The following is a 15125-nucleotide window of genomic DNA, read 5'->3' as shown; positions in this document are numbered from 1 at the left end:
TAGTAACTTTATAGTGGATAGACCCTTTAGACACCAGCTTAACTAAGTGATCAAGGTCATCACCACCAGTAATCAAACATGTTGGAGACATGAGCCTCTTGATATGGTGAGCTGAGAAGGAGCGAGCACCATTTCTGTGGTATTGCCAAAACTGCAGAGCCTCCCTCTGATCTTGAGAAAACACAAGGTAACCCACAGTTCTACAAAACACTTACTCCTCAGTGCTGTCAAGATCATGAAAGATGAGTATAGACTGAGGGAATGTCACCAATGTTAAGATCTGTAAACAAGTCAGGATGGCGCCTGGCATTTTGCCAGAGGGAGTGGTTTGTGAGGTGGTGCCAGCAAGCCATTAACTGTGATTCGTTGACTGCTGTATCTAGTTTATGTTAATTAAGATAATCTGTGTGGAATGTATATATACCCCTCCTGTCCTACAATAAATGGCTCCCACTCCTGCTGTATCAATCTACACAAGTTGTTCGTCACGCACTGGTTATTTTGCTGCAGCCTTACTGCGGCAACCAATTGATCAGGGACACAAAAGAAAAATAACAACTAAATGCAGTGTGGTGTCCAGAATGGGGTGATGGAAGCAGGAAAAGATCTTAGTAGAAAAACGGGAAATTCCAATAAGAGTTGTTTTGTTTTGTTTTAGGTACTGGGGATCTAACTCAGGACTGCTTTACCATTGAGCTACATCCACAGCCCTTTTTAATTTTCATTTTTTTTAAATTTTGAGACTGGGTCTCATTAAATTGCTTAGGGCCTTGTTAATTTGCTGAGGCAGGCCTCGAATTCCCTATCCTCCTGTCTCAGCCTCCTGAGCTGCTGGGATTACAGACATGCACCACTGTACCCAGCATCCAATAAGATGTGAAGTTCAGGTGATTGTACTGAACTAAGGATAAGTTCTCAGGCTTGATCATTTACTAGGGTTATGTAAGATGTGAATATTAGGGAAGGCTAGGTGAGGGGTGTACTGAAGCTATCTGTTCTATTTTTGGCAACTTTTCTGTAAATCTAAAATTAGGTCAAAATAAAAGGTTTAAAAAAATGCCACTTCGAAAATTTAGGGCAGATGCCTGGAAGGCCTCATGGGAAATTTCACTGCTCTGCCTGTCTTTGGATTTGAGATTGGGAGACCTCCTGTCCTCAGAGCATTAAAGCACCCACGGAGATTTATTCAGTCATTCTGGCCTATGGTTGGCGAAATGGCTTATACCTTTAGGACAGACTGACCCCCCTTTCTCCTCTGCAGTATGGAGCCCTGAGCCCCCCACCCCACGTTGGGATTCTCATCCTGGCTGGCAGAGGCTGCGAGGTGAGGCTGCAGCAGTCTGGGGAAGGCTTGGCAGGTGAGTGAGAGGGTGCTCCAGAGGGAGGGAGGCTCAGACAGTGTTTAGCTGTAGAGTGGGGCTTAGCGGAGGCGAGGGGAAAAGGGAGGGGGGCTCTCCTTCTCAAGGGGCCCTTTCATGTTGAAATCAGCCGTCATGAATGCTGGGGGCCCAGGAGCCCAGGCGTGGGAAATGTGAGAGCCCCCTTATGTCCCCTCATGTGACATGTCGTCTGTGGCTCCCAGCCGGCCAGCCAGGATGCATTAGGAGAAGTGTCGGTGTGCACCTGGGGTGGGGGAGGGTCCCATCAAGACATTGACCCACTCAGGGAAGGGAGATTTGAAGAAGCAAGTTCTAGACTCTCCTGGTGCTGGAGGGGAGGGTGGACTGGGCACCCTGTTGGCTTCAGGATCAGGGGTGGGGCAATTGGCAAGAAACCAAGAGAAGGTCGGTGGGGACCCACGCGGCCTCAACATGCATATCGAGAAGTGTTATTTCTGTTCAGGGCCCATCTACCCCGGCCACGGCATGTTGTTCGTCCACAATGATTGCAAGGTATTCAGATTCTGTAAATCCAAATGTCATAAGAACTTTAAAAAGAAGCTTAATCCTCGCAAGGTCAGGTGGACTAAAGCATTCCGAAAGCAGCTGGCAAAGAGCTTACAGTGGATAACTCATTTGAATTTGAAAAACGTAGAAATGAACCTGTCCAATACCAGCAAGAACTATGGAATAAAACTATTGATGCAATGAAGAGAGTTGAAGAGATCAAACAGAAACGCCAAGCTAAATTTATAATGAACAGATTGAAGAAAAATAAAGAGCTACAGAAAGTTCAGGACATTAAAGAAGTCAAGCAAAACATCCATCTTATCAGAGCCCCTCTTGCAGGCAAAGGAAAGCAGCTGGAAGAAAAAATGGTACAGCAGTTACAACAGGATGTGGACATGGAGGATGTTTCTTAAAAATCTTACTCTATAATCATTTCTATGTGTACATTTGAAAATCTCCTTTGGAGACTTAGAATTTAATTCTAAATAATTAATTTTTATATAAGGTCACTGAAGTGAAAGGTGATTACAAATACTGTTCTACATTGCTATCTGCAAAGCATCAGATTATGGATGTTAGATTGCACCTCATTGTAATGTCTTCATTGATAGACATGCTTATGTAAATCATGAAAATTTTCTTTATAAATGCACAAGTGGATTGTGGACACAATGGTCATGCCTTTTGGATAATGGCACTAGGCAGCATTTATGTAATAAGTAATTACAAATATTTATGGCCAGTGATAGGTAAAATCAAATTTTCTTTGCAGTAAAATGTTCCTTTTATTATGTTATAGAAGGGAGGATACAACAATCTCAAAATGTATGGCAATCTCAAAATCATTTATTTTAGTATTTTCTGTTTTGATTTATTAGCCTAAATGAGCATAATGGCCAAATACCATGAAGCCTAGTTATGCTAAGCTGTTTTGACCTGGTTTACCTGTTGTTGGCAGGTAGTTGTGAGTGTTTGTGAGGAGAGCTGACTAATCTTTATTTGAAATGGCACTATATTATTTCTGTTTTAGAGAATACTCAGTTCTAATTTGTGATTCCTGGTAGAGCAAGCTCCCTCCCCCCTCCCCTGATGTAGAAGCAAAGAAATCCTAGTGTCTTATAATTTGTTGCGGAGTTTTCTTTCTTTTTAAAAACAGGTTTTAATTGTTATGGAATATAGAATTTATGAGTATAACATCTGCCCATTTGTACATAAAATAAAAACATTTTTAGTGTGTGCCTATATATTATTTAAATATACTAAAAAATATGAGGTATTTTTACTTGGAAGAAAATAACTTTCTTTACACATACTACTTTATTAGGAAATATAGTTAATTAAAGAGAAATATATGCTTAGCAAAAAAAAAAAAAAAGAATCCAAGAGAAGGCTCTAGTCCCAACCCTCTCCAATGCCCTGAGTAGCCTGCTTCTCACCAGCTCTGAAGGTGCAGACCCTGCTGACAAACCTCCAGGGACAAGAAGCTCACTCTATCCTGGGAGAGCATAGGGTCCTGGCATTGGTTCCACCTCTGGATTCAGTTTTCATTCCCAGCCAGGAAATCTGGGACATTGGACAGGGGAGGCTGTGGCCCCATCTTCCCTGGTACACTCTCAGCCCAGGAGTGACCCCTGCTGTCCGGACAACCCTGGAGGTGGAGGACTATGCTGGCTAGCTGTGCATGGATTGTGCTGGGTAGCCCTGCCAGCCCCCTCCCCACCCCGCATTCTGTGTTGCTCTCCGCTGGCCTACAAGGTTCTCCTCAAATGTACTGCCACAGGAGGGAGGTGGGTGAGACCAACATCTGGACCAAGGGGACATCATTGGCACCCACAGCTGGAGCTATCAGCAGCCAATGTTTACCCAGACATTATTTGCCTTTGTAAGTTCCTGGCCCCCAACATGCCCCCCCCTGAGGACAGGGTCCTGAGCCTCCTCCCCACGACTGGGCAGGGACAGAACCGAGAGCGCCGTGGCTGGCTGGAGTTCAGATCCTCCCAGTAGCTTCGGCTGCCTGAGAGAAGAAAGGGCTAGCCAGCTGGGCTGTCCCTTCAGAGGTGTGGGCACGAGTAGGACAAGGCCATGGAGAAAGTGTGAGTGGACCCTGGACACAGCGTGGAGCAGAGAGGAGGGCCAGACCTCTGGAATATTTCAGAACCTTGCTGGCTGACCTTGGGTCAGTCTGTTCCTCTGTATCCTGTGCCACCAAATGGGAAGATTTCCTTGCCACCTGATTGAAAATAGTCTCTGTTTTAGTCAGCTTTTTTGCTGCACTATGGAAGGACCCAACCAGAACAATTATAGAGAGGGAAAAGTTGCCTTGGGGGCTCAGGGTTTTAGAGGTCTCAATGCACAGACAGCAGGCTCCATTCCTCAAGGTTTGAGGTGAGCTGAACCTCATGGCGGAAGAGTGTGGTAGAGGAAAGGGGCTCACATGATGATCAGGAAGCAGAGGGAGGCTCCACTTGCCAAATACAAATATATATCCCAAATAATTGGCCCATGACCCTCCTCCCCAGCCACACCCCACCACTTCAGTCACCACTCAGTCAATCACTATCAGGGGATTAATTCACTGAGGGGTTAAGACTCTTACAACCCCATCACTTGTCCTTCAAAACCTCTTGCATTGTCTCACAGCTAAGTTTTTTGGGGACCCCTCACATCCAAACCAGAACAGCCTCCTGCCACACCTATCCCCTCCCGTGCCTGTTTGCTCTTTCTAGCGTATGTTCCAACATGCACCCTCTGCTGGAGCACGACCACCAGGAGGGCAGGCAGGACCTCACTTTACTGTCACTGCTCCCTGGCATCCAACCAAGCTTCCACAGCTCTTCCCTAGCTTGCCCCTCTCATTCAATCTGCTTCAAGTGACATTGTGGATTGGGGTCAGAGAAGGACAGACCATGTTCTGTGGTGGCAGGCTCTGGCCAGAGAAGTTTTCTCCTGGAGCACAGCGAGTCCCAGGTGGGCAATAGCGTGGGAAAGAGTATTATGCCTTCATGATAATAGAGTACGCATTCACATGAGTCACCAGATTCAGAGATGTTCTGTAACTTACCTAAGGTCACACAGCCCCAATGTTACAGAACCAAGATTTGAGCCCCTGTTCAAGGTTTCCTCTTTACTCTGCTGCCTTCTGTAAAAGATGTTCGAAGTTCTCATTTGATTTCCCAGGACACTTGTGTCCCACACTCCATTGTATCTATACATTCTTTCTATATCATTGCACCCTCAACCCCAACCTGGTTGATGAGCACAGAAGACAACATGAGCCCGATTTCACAGACCAGAGAGAAGCCTGTAGCCACGCAGCAGTAAATGGCAACATCTGAACTAAGCTCAGGTCAGCCTCATGTTGGCACATTGTCCTTAGCCTTCTTCCAGGCTGGGACTAAGCTTTCAGGTCTCATTGGCTGGCATGGGGCTCCTGACCTCCCAGCCTGCATTAACACACTGTGCTAAAAGCTTCCCAGGGACCTCACCCTGGACAGAACCTGCTCCCTTTACCCCATCCACAGGGTCATTTCAAAAACCCCTGTTGGCCCTCCAGTGAAGAGGCAAAGGGTGTCCAGGCTGCCAGGGCCCAGGAAACAAGGTAAACCTTAGGCTACCACGGAGCACCTACAAAATACTCAGACTAAAGGCAGCTGCAACTTGACTCTTGCTGAAAGCCAAGCATCAATCTAAAGAATATTTACTGCATCTCTGCAATATGCCTGGCATTTCATGAAATCATTTTTTTTTTATTTTGTGGAATTGGGGATCAAACCCACAGGTGTCTTTATCACTGGGCCTTATAACCCTGGCCCTTTTTACTTTTTTATTTTTATTTTTTATTTTGAGGATCTCACTAAATTGCCCAAGCTCACCTGAATCTTTTGATCCTCCTACCTCAGCCTCCTGATTCTCTGGGATTACCAGGAATGTGTGTTTTTTAATCTGAAATACTTTTATGAAAAGGCATGCATTAGTCCAGTGCTTGCTATGTGGGATATAGTCACCACATAAAATCCATGTGAATCTTTACACAGTCTTGAAAGAGGGGCTACAGATATCACCCCCATTTTGCAGATAGGTAGAGTGAGACTCAGAAGAGCCAAGCCACATGTCCAGGATCTCCAAGGTAGCAAGTGGCAGGGCAGGGAATAGAACCCAGGTTTTCCCAACAAAAAGGCTATGTCCTTCAGGCCTATAATCCCAGCAGCTTTGGAGGCTAAGGCAGTACGATTGCAAGTTCAAAGCCAGCCTCAGCAACTTAGCAAGATGCTAAGCAACTTAGCCAGACCCTATCTCTAAATAAAATATAAGAAGAGCAGGAATGTGGCTCAATGATTGAGTGCCCCTGAGTCTAATCCCCAGTTCTTAAGCCATGTGCTGTCTGTCCCTTCCTATGAGCAGAGGGCCCTGCACTTTAGCCTCACCTCCTCAGACATGCTTTTAGGAGCACATCCTACTTCCCCATGTCTGGACATGCTCACTTGACAAGTGGGAGGAACACTGGGGAGGCTCCTAAGCAGGCCTCCGGCTATGGGGGTGGACCCAGGATGCCCACCCTTGTCACACCAAGTTCAACCAACAGGTCCCACTCACTGTCCCCCAAATCAAAGGCAGTCTGTGTAGTAAGGAGTCCCCTTCATGATGGTCCCTCAGAGCTCCTGGGGGCTGCCTGGTGGCGGCTAGGAGGGGACTGGGGGGATGTCCCTCCCTCTGGGTATTTGGGAGCTGGTGTCCAGGGAGCCTCCAGAGGATGTTGATGTGGAACTGGAGCCACTGGCCCTTCCCTGTACATGATGAGCAGGGAGTGTGTTGATGTATATGCTGATTTCACTATCCCACACACCATTACCATCTAGAAGTTGGCAGACTTCTGGGTGGGGAGTGATAGGGGAGGGAATTTACTAACTTCCTCATGTGTGTGGTGGCATCCTTTACTCTTGAATAAAGGCCAGGGACCTGATTCACTCTTGGAGGCCCGAGAATAGAGGCACCGCACTCCCTGGGTTTCTCCCTCCCGTCCACCCTCCTACTGCAGAGGTCTTGCCCTTGGCCAGGGCTCCCTCCCCACTTCTGGGGGTGCCAGGATGATGGGAACCCAGCTGTCCACCTTCCCCACAACTCCACGCTTCCCCATCCCATGGTCATGTACAGGGAGCAAGAAATGGACATCTTGGTGTGGGAGGGGTGAGGTGCAGGTGCCTCGAGGCCAAGAGGGAAGGGAACCCAGAGGGCTTCCTGGAGAGGGAGGTTAGGGATCCTTGCTAAGGGACGTCTTCGGGGCGGGGAACAGCCTGGGCAATGGCTGAGAGGTGGGGCCACCAGCGGATGTGAGGGGCTGGGCGGGTGGAGAGGAAGGGGAGGGATGGGTGGATGCTTCTAGAACAGGCCTCCCCCAGTGGCAGCCCCTGTCCTCTCTACCCGCGCCCACTGATAAGGCCTGGGCAAGGACAATGGGGTCAGGAGGGATGCCCGAGGCTCATTCATTGCCCAGGGCCCTGGCGGGGAAGCCAGCTAGGAGGGCAGCACAGCAGGGTCCCCCCGAGCGCTGTCCTGGTTGACAAAGGCGGGCTTGGGGCAGGAGGGGCTGGAGAGGGTGACATTCTCCCTTGAGGCCATCCGTGGCCTGCTCCCCCAGCACTCAGGAGACACAGGACAGCTGTTCAAACACTGATCAGGGAGTGGGGCACCACGAGGTTGGGTGATGGGAGGTGGGGAGGCCACCGTGACTGGGTGCGCTACGCCCCGTGTGTTTGGCCTGTGCTGGACGGGCATCTGCTGGGAGTGGGGGACGCAGGGCAGAACGAGGGTCTGTCCCCCTGTGTGCACGTAAGTCGGCTCATGAGTAAGACAGAACGGGCGTGGGGGGGTCGGTGCATGCATCATGGGGTGGGTGCACATGGTCTGCGCATGTGCAGGTGGACCGACCCTGCCGGTCACTTCTGCTCGGGCAGTGATGCTGGTGCAGGGGTGTGACATCCACGCTAGTGTGCATGCGCTGGCCCACACGCATGCATGTGTGTATGCGTGCTGCACTAGAAGCGCAGTGTGACAGGCCGACATGGTGGAGGCCCGAGGCTGGCTTTAGTCCTGGAGCCCACGAATCCCCAGGGCATTGTCCCTGTCGGTGCCCAGCAAGTCCTCAGGCCCAATACCTTCGCCCCTCACCTTGAAGAGGGCATAGAGGTGACCCCAGGTCCTCCCTAGAACAGTCTCCGTGAACATCCGTCCCATGCCTCTGCACCCCACTCCGGACTGCGCTCACTCCAGAGGTGCAGGTGACGGTGAGGGCAGGTGGCAGTGGTGCCGGCACGAGGCAGGTCCGTGTGTGTCCCTGAGCCACAGCCTGGCTGGAAAGCTGAGGGGACCTGATTCCTGGTCTCCATTGGCCAGATTCCCTGCCTGCCCTTCCAGGACAGTCCCCCAGAGCCACCAGAGCCCCGCCAGGGGGGACCCTGACCTAGGAGTTGGGGCACCCCAGGCTCATGGCCCTGGCCCGCTCCCACCCCTTCCCACCTCGGCCTCCTTCTTGGTGAAGAAAACACCGAGCTTCAGCCCTTGGGCGACAGAGGTGCCTGAGCCCTCCAGGTTGAGCGGAGATGGAAGGGACTGGTGTGGCTCCTCTCTCCTCCTGTCTCTGGGTCTCTCCAGCCAGTCATGTCCCCACTGCTCACACACTTTTTAAAATGTCAATAGACTGTCACTCACTTTTCTTGTTATACTTCTTAAAATGAGGGTTTCCTCTAGTCGATGGCGGGAGGTGACACTGGAGTCACGGGCTTGGCATTATTCCTGTTGAGAGGAGATGGACTGTGGAGAGCTCATCAGCTTTCATAGTAACTATTTTATTTATAAGGATTTTCCTAATGTCATGAATGTGCCATGCCTGGCTTCTTTGTGCCCACTCTGGAGAGAAGGGGGGACTGAGCATGGCCCAGGTGGGGTGGCTTTCTTTACCCCGAAGCCCAGAATCCTAGAGGAAGTGACCTTCAGCAGTGTAATGCAACAGTTTCTAATTGCACACTGCTGGTGGTGGGGAGCTAACTCCCGACCAAGATGGCCCACCTCAGGTACAGTCTCCAACCCCTTTCCTACCCTCACGGGCCCTGGTACTGTTCTCTGAAGCGAGGGAGGAAATCTCTCCAGAGTCCCACTTAGGGTCCTTCTAGGGATCCCTTCCCGCTCTGAAATACCCCCATTAGTCTTTTGAATCTCTCTCCATCCCTTCACCATCTTACTGAGTCTCCAAAATATACCCAGAATTCTCTTCCCCAAGATCAGGAAGACCAATTGAGACTACTGTGGGTTACCAAGACCAGTGTCTCCCAAGGTCACTTCTGAAATGTCTTCATTCTAGTCACATTTATAAGGATCTTATGTTCAAATGAACGTTGCAAGTGCTGGGTTAAAGAAATATTAGAAACTTCCTTTGCAGAAGGACTTATCAGGGCTTATATGACTCATGTACCTGAGACTCTCCAAACCAGATACAGGAGGTTGAGTTTGGGTGCATCTGGACTTGTCAGAAAGTCATGCTAGAAGGGACACATAAACTGCTCTAGAGTCAGATCTGGGTGAGAAATCCAACTCTGCCATGTGTTACCTTTGGGACCTGAAAATGCCTTTACCACTCTGACCTTCAGACTCTTCATCTGTCATGTGAAAGATCTTCATCTCTGTGCCTTGCTTGTTCAACAGGTGGAGCACAAGAGGAAGAAGTCAATCAGTTCCCAAACTGCCTCATCTGGTGCAGCTATCCCCAGGCACATCCTGGCTCAGGCCATCCTCAACTCCCCACACAGCCTCAAATGTACCAAGCCCACTGCTGCCTCAGGTCTTTTACACATGCTAAAAATCCACTTTCCAGGTACATCCATATGATGCATGGTAGGGGCTCAACAAACAATGCATAAACTGCTGTGAGATGGAGGCCCTTGATGTCTTCCCCTGCTGGCCACTATCCTGCTCATGCCCATAATCTGATGAGGCCTGAAATCTTCCCTGTCCTACCCTGAGGCTGGAGCAAGCAGGGCCTCCCACGCATGCACCTGAAAATCACCATGAAGGCAGTTTCCAGGATCTCCCGGGCAGGGAGGATGTCAGCTGGGAGCCACTGGGCCATGCCCAGGCCGTGCCCCAGGCCCCTGGACCCTGCTCTGGCTCATCTCTTCAATGGTGTCCCTTCTGCTGGCTGCCTGTGCTGGCCCCTGACTTAATCAATCTCGGACAATTGGCCACAGGCTTGTTTCCTTAAAATGAGGTCACATTTAAGGATCTCTGACAGGACGTGGCCCCACCTCCTCAGAGCAGTGGAGACATTGCAGCTCAGGTAAGTGAACATTGTCTTAAACCAAAAGGCTGGCAGGGGGCTCTCTTCTCCCCCAGGCTGAGTGGGCCTCTCAGGACCAGGTGAGGCATCCCCCGTGAGGGGACACTGTCTGTGTCACAGAAGGCTCCACTCACCCAAGTCTCCTCCTGCCATAGGTGGATCATATGTCTGATGTTCTCCTCCCACTTACTGCATCTTTGGTATGAGGAGTCAGGAGTAAAACCAAATGGCCCGGGTTTAAAACCCCTATGGACCTCTTTTGAGCTGTGTGATCATTGGTAAGTTAATAAATCTCTCTTTGCCTCAGTTTCTTTCTTAAATGGAGACACTGGTGTGTCTCCTGGGGTTTTTTTTATGCAGAGCAGTCCCTAGCACATAGGAGGTGCTGCATCAACGTGGCTGCAATGACTATTAAGGCCATTTTTGGATGTTGTGGGTGGAGTGGGGTGGGGAATTCAGGAAGGATCAGTGTGAACTCTTCTCTGTTAATTCATTTTCTTTTTTGTGGGAGGTACAGTGTCAGGGGCTAGAAGAAAATTCTCCTTCAAAGAATAGCCTGACATTTACAAGAAACAGCCCCCTGGGAGACATCCTGCCTGGGAGACATCCTGCAGCTACCTATCTCCCTGGAACATCCTGTGGTTATCAGGATCATCAGACATCTTGCAGCTGGCAGTTTTACCACCCACATCCAGCAATTGCTGTTTAGAGAGCTTCCCCATCCCCAGCATATAAATACCCCTGTGTGAAAAATAAAAGTTTGCAGCTTGATCAGAACTCCTGTCTTGCTGTCATCCTTTGTGTCTCTTGTCCCTTCATTCCTCCCCACCTAGGTTCACCGCCCACGTTGATGTGTTCTGCAGGTCAGAACATTTGGCGCCCAAAGATTGGGGCTCGAGCCTTTGACTGAGAAGGAACGCCGTCCTCGGGGGAGACTTGGCCAAGCGGAGCTCGCGATCGCCTTGCAAACAAGACCCAGAAACAGATCCAGGAGGAGAGTGGGGACAACGCACAGTGAGTGACCCACCATGGGACAAGCAGTTTCGTCACATGATTTGTTTTTGTCAGGCCTCAAGGAGGCCCTCTGCCACAGCCTATAGGACTTACCCATCCACCTCCCTCCTATATCCCTCCTGCCTTTTGTGCTCTGGCCCATCAGGGGCCAACTGCCCCATCAGATATTTTTTCTCCACTTCCCTTGCCTAACCTGGCTCCCTTGCACAAGTCTCTCCAACATAGATGGGAACAGATCCAACTTTTAAAAGAATTAATATCCCTTGACTCTGAGCTCCGCTCATTAGCCTTAGGCACAGAGTCAACCCAAGCTGGCCCAAGGTGGTCTAATACACAGGTGAAGCCGCACCATCGGCCTGTTCTCGCCTTCCCAGTCATCCACAGGCAGATAGATAAGCCCGCCCAGGCTGAGGACAAAGAGGAGGATCAAGTGGAGGAAACAGATCCAGGATTCATAGTTTGTCCCTGGTGAGCAGAGTTCTCTCTCTGCTTCTTCATTGCCATATGGTGAGCTGCTTTCCCACTCCCTACACTTCCCCCACTATGATCTGCCTCACCTTGGCCCCAGAGCTATGCAGTTGGTGGTCAGTGGAGTGAGACCTGAAACTATGAGTTACATAAACTTGTCCTGCTCTAATTGTTGTTGTTAGATTTTTTTGGTCACAGTGATGTAAAAGGCAACTAAATCACAGATTAATTTATCCAGCAGTTAATATTAAAGGCAGTACAGCATTTGAGATATGGCCTGGGTATATTTATCTGCTTTCAGCCTGATATACCATGGGGATCAGGAGCAAAAGCCAGGGTAGAAAGATTTAAAATACTTGCAGGTTTTCCAGAAATGAAAACTTTGTAATGTTGGGGCCAAGGATGGTGTGGTTGGTAAAGAGATTAGTTCCATTACACAGAAGTCACCTTTCGGCATCTCAGGAATGGGAAGGACACCACCCTTAGCAGGCTCAATGACTTGTGGAGAGATTATCAGGGTGCCCTGCGTGCAAAAGGCAGCCTCAGAATCCTATGTCCAGATTCATTTTGCTGTGTAACTAACATCATATGGGCTCACAGAGGCCATGGTCTAGGTGGGTCTGGCTACTGTCTTCATTCTCAGCTGACCTTGTTATTGTCCATGTGATGCTGGTTATCAGGCTTACAGAGTGAAGAGTTGAGGGGTTGTGAAGGTTTGCATTCATACTTCAGAGGAAACGCTGGTTACCAGGATGTCCATATCACATTCAGAGTGCAACCCAGTAACCCCAGAAACAGTGATTTATCAAACTATGAGAGTGGAGCCAGTGTTGTTGTGGAGGTTAGCAGTGGCAGGCCTATGAACACCTGCTCAGGTAAGTGAAAGTCAGTGAGCACAGAAGCTCTAGGGAGTGGTCCCACATCAGACCAAGCTGGAGGGGTAAAGATGCTCAAGTTCTAGGGCACCCATATTACACCATCAGGTGCCCTAGTTTCACACCTGGAGCACTAGACTTAATGGAGCACTAGACTTAACGTGTGCCCTGCTGTGCTTTTTCAGTCTTCTCTTTACTGCTGTCCTCTTCTTCCCTTTGGGCTTAGTTGTGTTTCCCCTGCGTAGATGTATCTTTGAAATATGTTAACTTTTTTTGATTATTAATGAGGATTGCAGCCAATGCAGCTACAAAAGGTTTGATTCTGCATCTTTGCTTCCACTCATGAAAGTCAGTACCTGAAGAGGCAGAGAGGTGGGAGAGGAAAAGGCTTCTTTGGCAACAATTCAGCATTTCAGAGATGAATGGCTAGCTCCTGGTTTTATCTTGCTTAGTACTGCTGAGTGAAAGTGTATACAGTGTGTAATGTGGAATTTTTCTCGCAGTCTTGGGCAGGTGGACACAAGCACAGGTTACTAGTGTTGACAGACTGTCCTTCAGAGGGGTCTGGAGTCATTGTTCAGTGGTAGAGAGCTTGCCTGGCATGTGTGAGGCACAGGGGTCAATTCTTAGAACCATATATAAATCAATAAATATTGATAGACAACTAAAAATAGATGTCACTAAGGAGCTGGGGATGTGGCTCAAGTGGTAGCGCACTCGCCTGGCATGTATACAGTGCTAGGTTTGATCCTCAGCACCACATAAAAATAAAGATGTTGTGTCTGCCAAACACTAATATATAAATATTAGAAAATTCTCTCTCTCTCTCTCTCTCTCTCTCTCTCTCTCTCTCTCTCTCTCTCTTAAAAAACTGTTATTTAAAGAAGTTTGGATTTTATGGGTTATATCTGGGTCCAGTTGACCCTGACACATCCCAGACCTGTGAATCTAAGATAATGTGATTTTTTATATGCTTGGAATTCTGAAGGTGTGTGTGTCTGATTTCCCTCCTAGTCAGTGTCTTCTGTACACTTCTGCCAATACTCCTAACTTGTATTCCCATATAAATATAACTTCTATATTATCTCAGTGGAAACACACACTACCCATCTACTGTTTGAGAATGAATACTCAGCCATCATACTTCCTAAATACATTCACAGTCCTAGATTATACAAGTCTGGGAACACACGTGTCCATCTGAATCTACAAATCCACAGTACTCCCAAAGACCCAAAGTACATGCAGCCAGTCTCTCACTATTAAAGGGCACAGAACTCACTATTAATGTACAAAACTGCTCATTCTTTCTGATATACTCAGTTAACAGCACACAACACTGTGGAGCTCTGAAAATCTTCAATAGCATAAACTTCCTATCTTCCAGATGACTGACTGTAAACCCAGAGTTCCTCATGCCCAAATTAAAACAAATGCACAGCAAAACCCAAACAATTCCAATCAAAAAACTTACTTACAAACTCTCACACATATTCCAGTCGCCTCCAAGAAACACTTAAAATAGACATAAAGTAGGACTGAAGAGGCTGGATACCACAGGAATTTTCAGAAAACATGTTTATTGGCTGTTGCTAACCTGTCCAGAGTGTGGCTCATGCCTGAAACATTCTAGGGACAGATAATTTCAAAATATTTTGAATTTATGTCCCATGGGGGAAAAGGGCTTGAAGATTCACTTGACAAGTGTTTTTCATTCCATTCTCTAGGCCAGACAGAGGTTTCACACGTATTTACCAAAAAAAAAAAAAAATCTGGCATTTACAAGAAAGAAGAAGCTACCAACCACAGTAATCTTTGCATACTTGCTGCTGATCTGACAAGAGAAGAAGCTTAATTATAGCAAGGGTCTTTTGGTTGAGAGTATCTGGTGTGCTTCAGATACACATATCTTCAGACCACACATCAATCAGTATCACCCAAAAAGCAATCACACAAACACTCCCTCAGTAACTGAATGGAGCAAACAAATTACTTATTAACATGACAACAATTTGTATTCTCAAATGAAAACATTTACAATCACCTCTATGTTGCAAACATGCACATACACAGAATGCCTAAGAATATGAAGTTCAACAACAAATCTCAGATGTACAGACACTGCTAACTCCTCCTACATACTCATAAAAGACACCCCTCCATTCCCAAGGATAACATGGTCATCTCAAAGCCCTAAACAAGAAAATACACAGCAGTCCACTTGAGACATTATCAACAGAATCTATACACATCTATGTGCCACATATACATAATTCCAAACACCCCAACATTCCCCATGATTCCATTCTCTCCAAATCTCTGAACACCAAAGATTATGTCCCTAATTTCTGACCTAGACATCATGAACATACACATACATTCTAAAATCTGAAAATGCACAGATCCAACACATAATAGTAAGACAACATCCTAACTCCTCTCAAATGCATTCACAATAGTCCACAATGCAAACAACACCTACAGATGAACCACTAAAACCCTAAACACATGTCCTGCCAGAAAGGTACTCAGCCAACAATGACCAAAGAAATC

General features: G+C 47.9%; 1 pseudogene; it reads left to right on the top strand.

Annotated features, from left to right (window-relative positions):
• Nucleotides 1-1811: 1811 nt before the first annotated feature.
• On the top strand, nucleotides 1812-2512 carry LOC143640964 (putative ribosome biogenesis protein RLP24 pseudogene; annotated as a pseudogene).
• The last annotated feature ends 12613 nt before the right edge of the window (nucleotides 2513-15125 follow it).

This window comes from Callospermophilus lateralis, unplaced genomic scaffold, assembly GCF_048772815.1.
Source record: "Callospermophilus lateralis isolate mCalLat2 unplaced genomic scaffold, mCalLat2.hap1 Scaffold_7967, whole genome shotgun sequence".
Taxonomy (NCBI): domain Eukaryota; kingdom Metazoa; phylum Chordata; class Mammalia; order Rodentia; family Sciuridae; genus Callospermophilus; species Callospermophilus lateralis.
The sequence above is the reverse complement of the archived record's forward strand: the minus strand, read 5'-3'. Positions and strand labels throughout refer to the sequence as shown.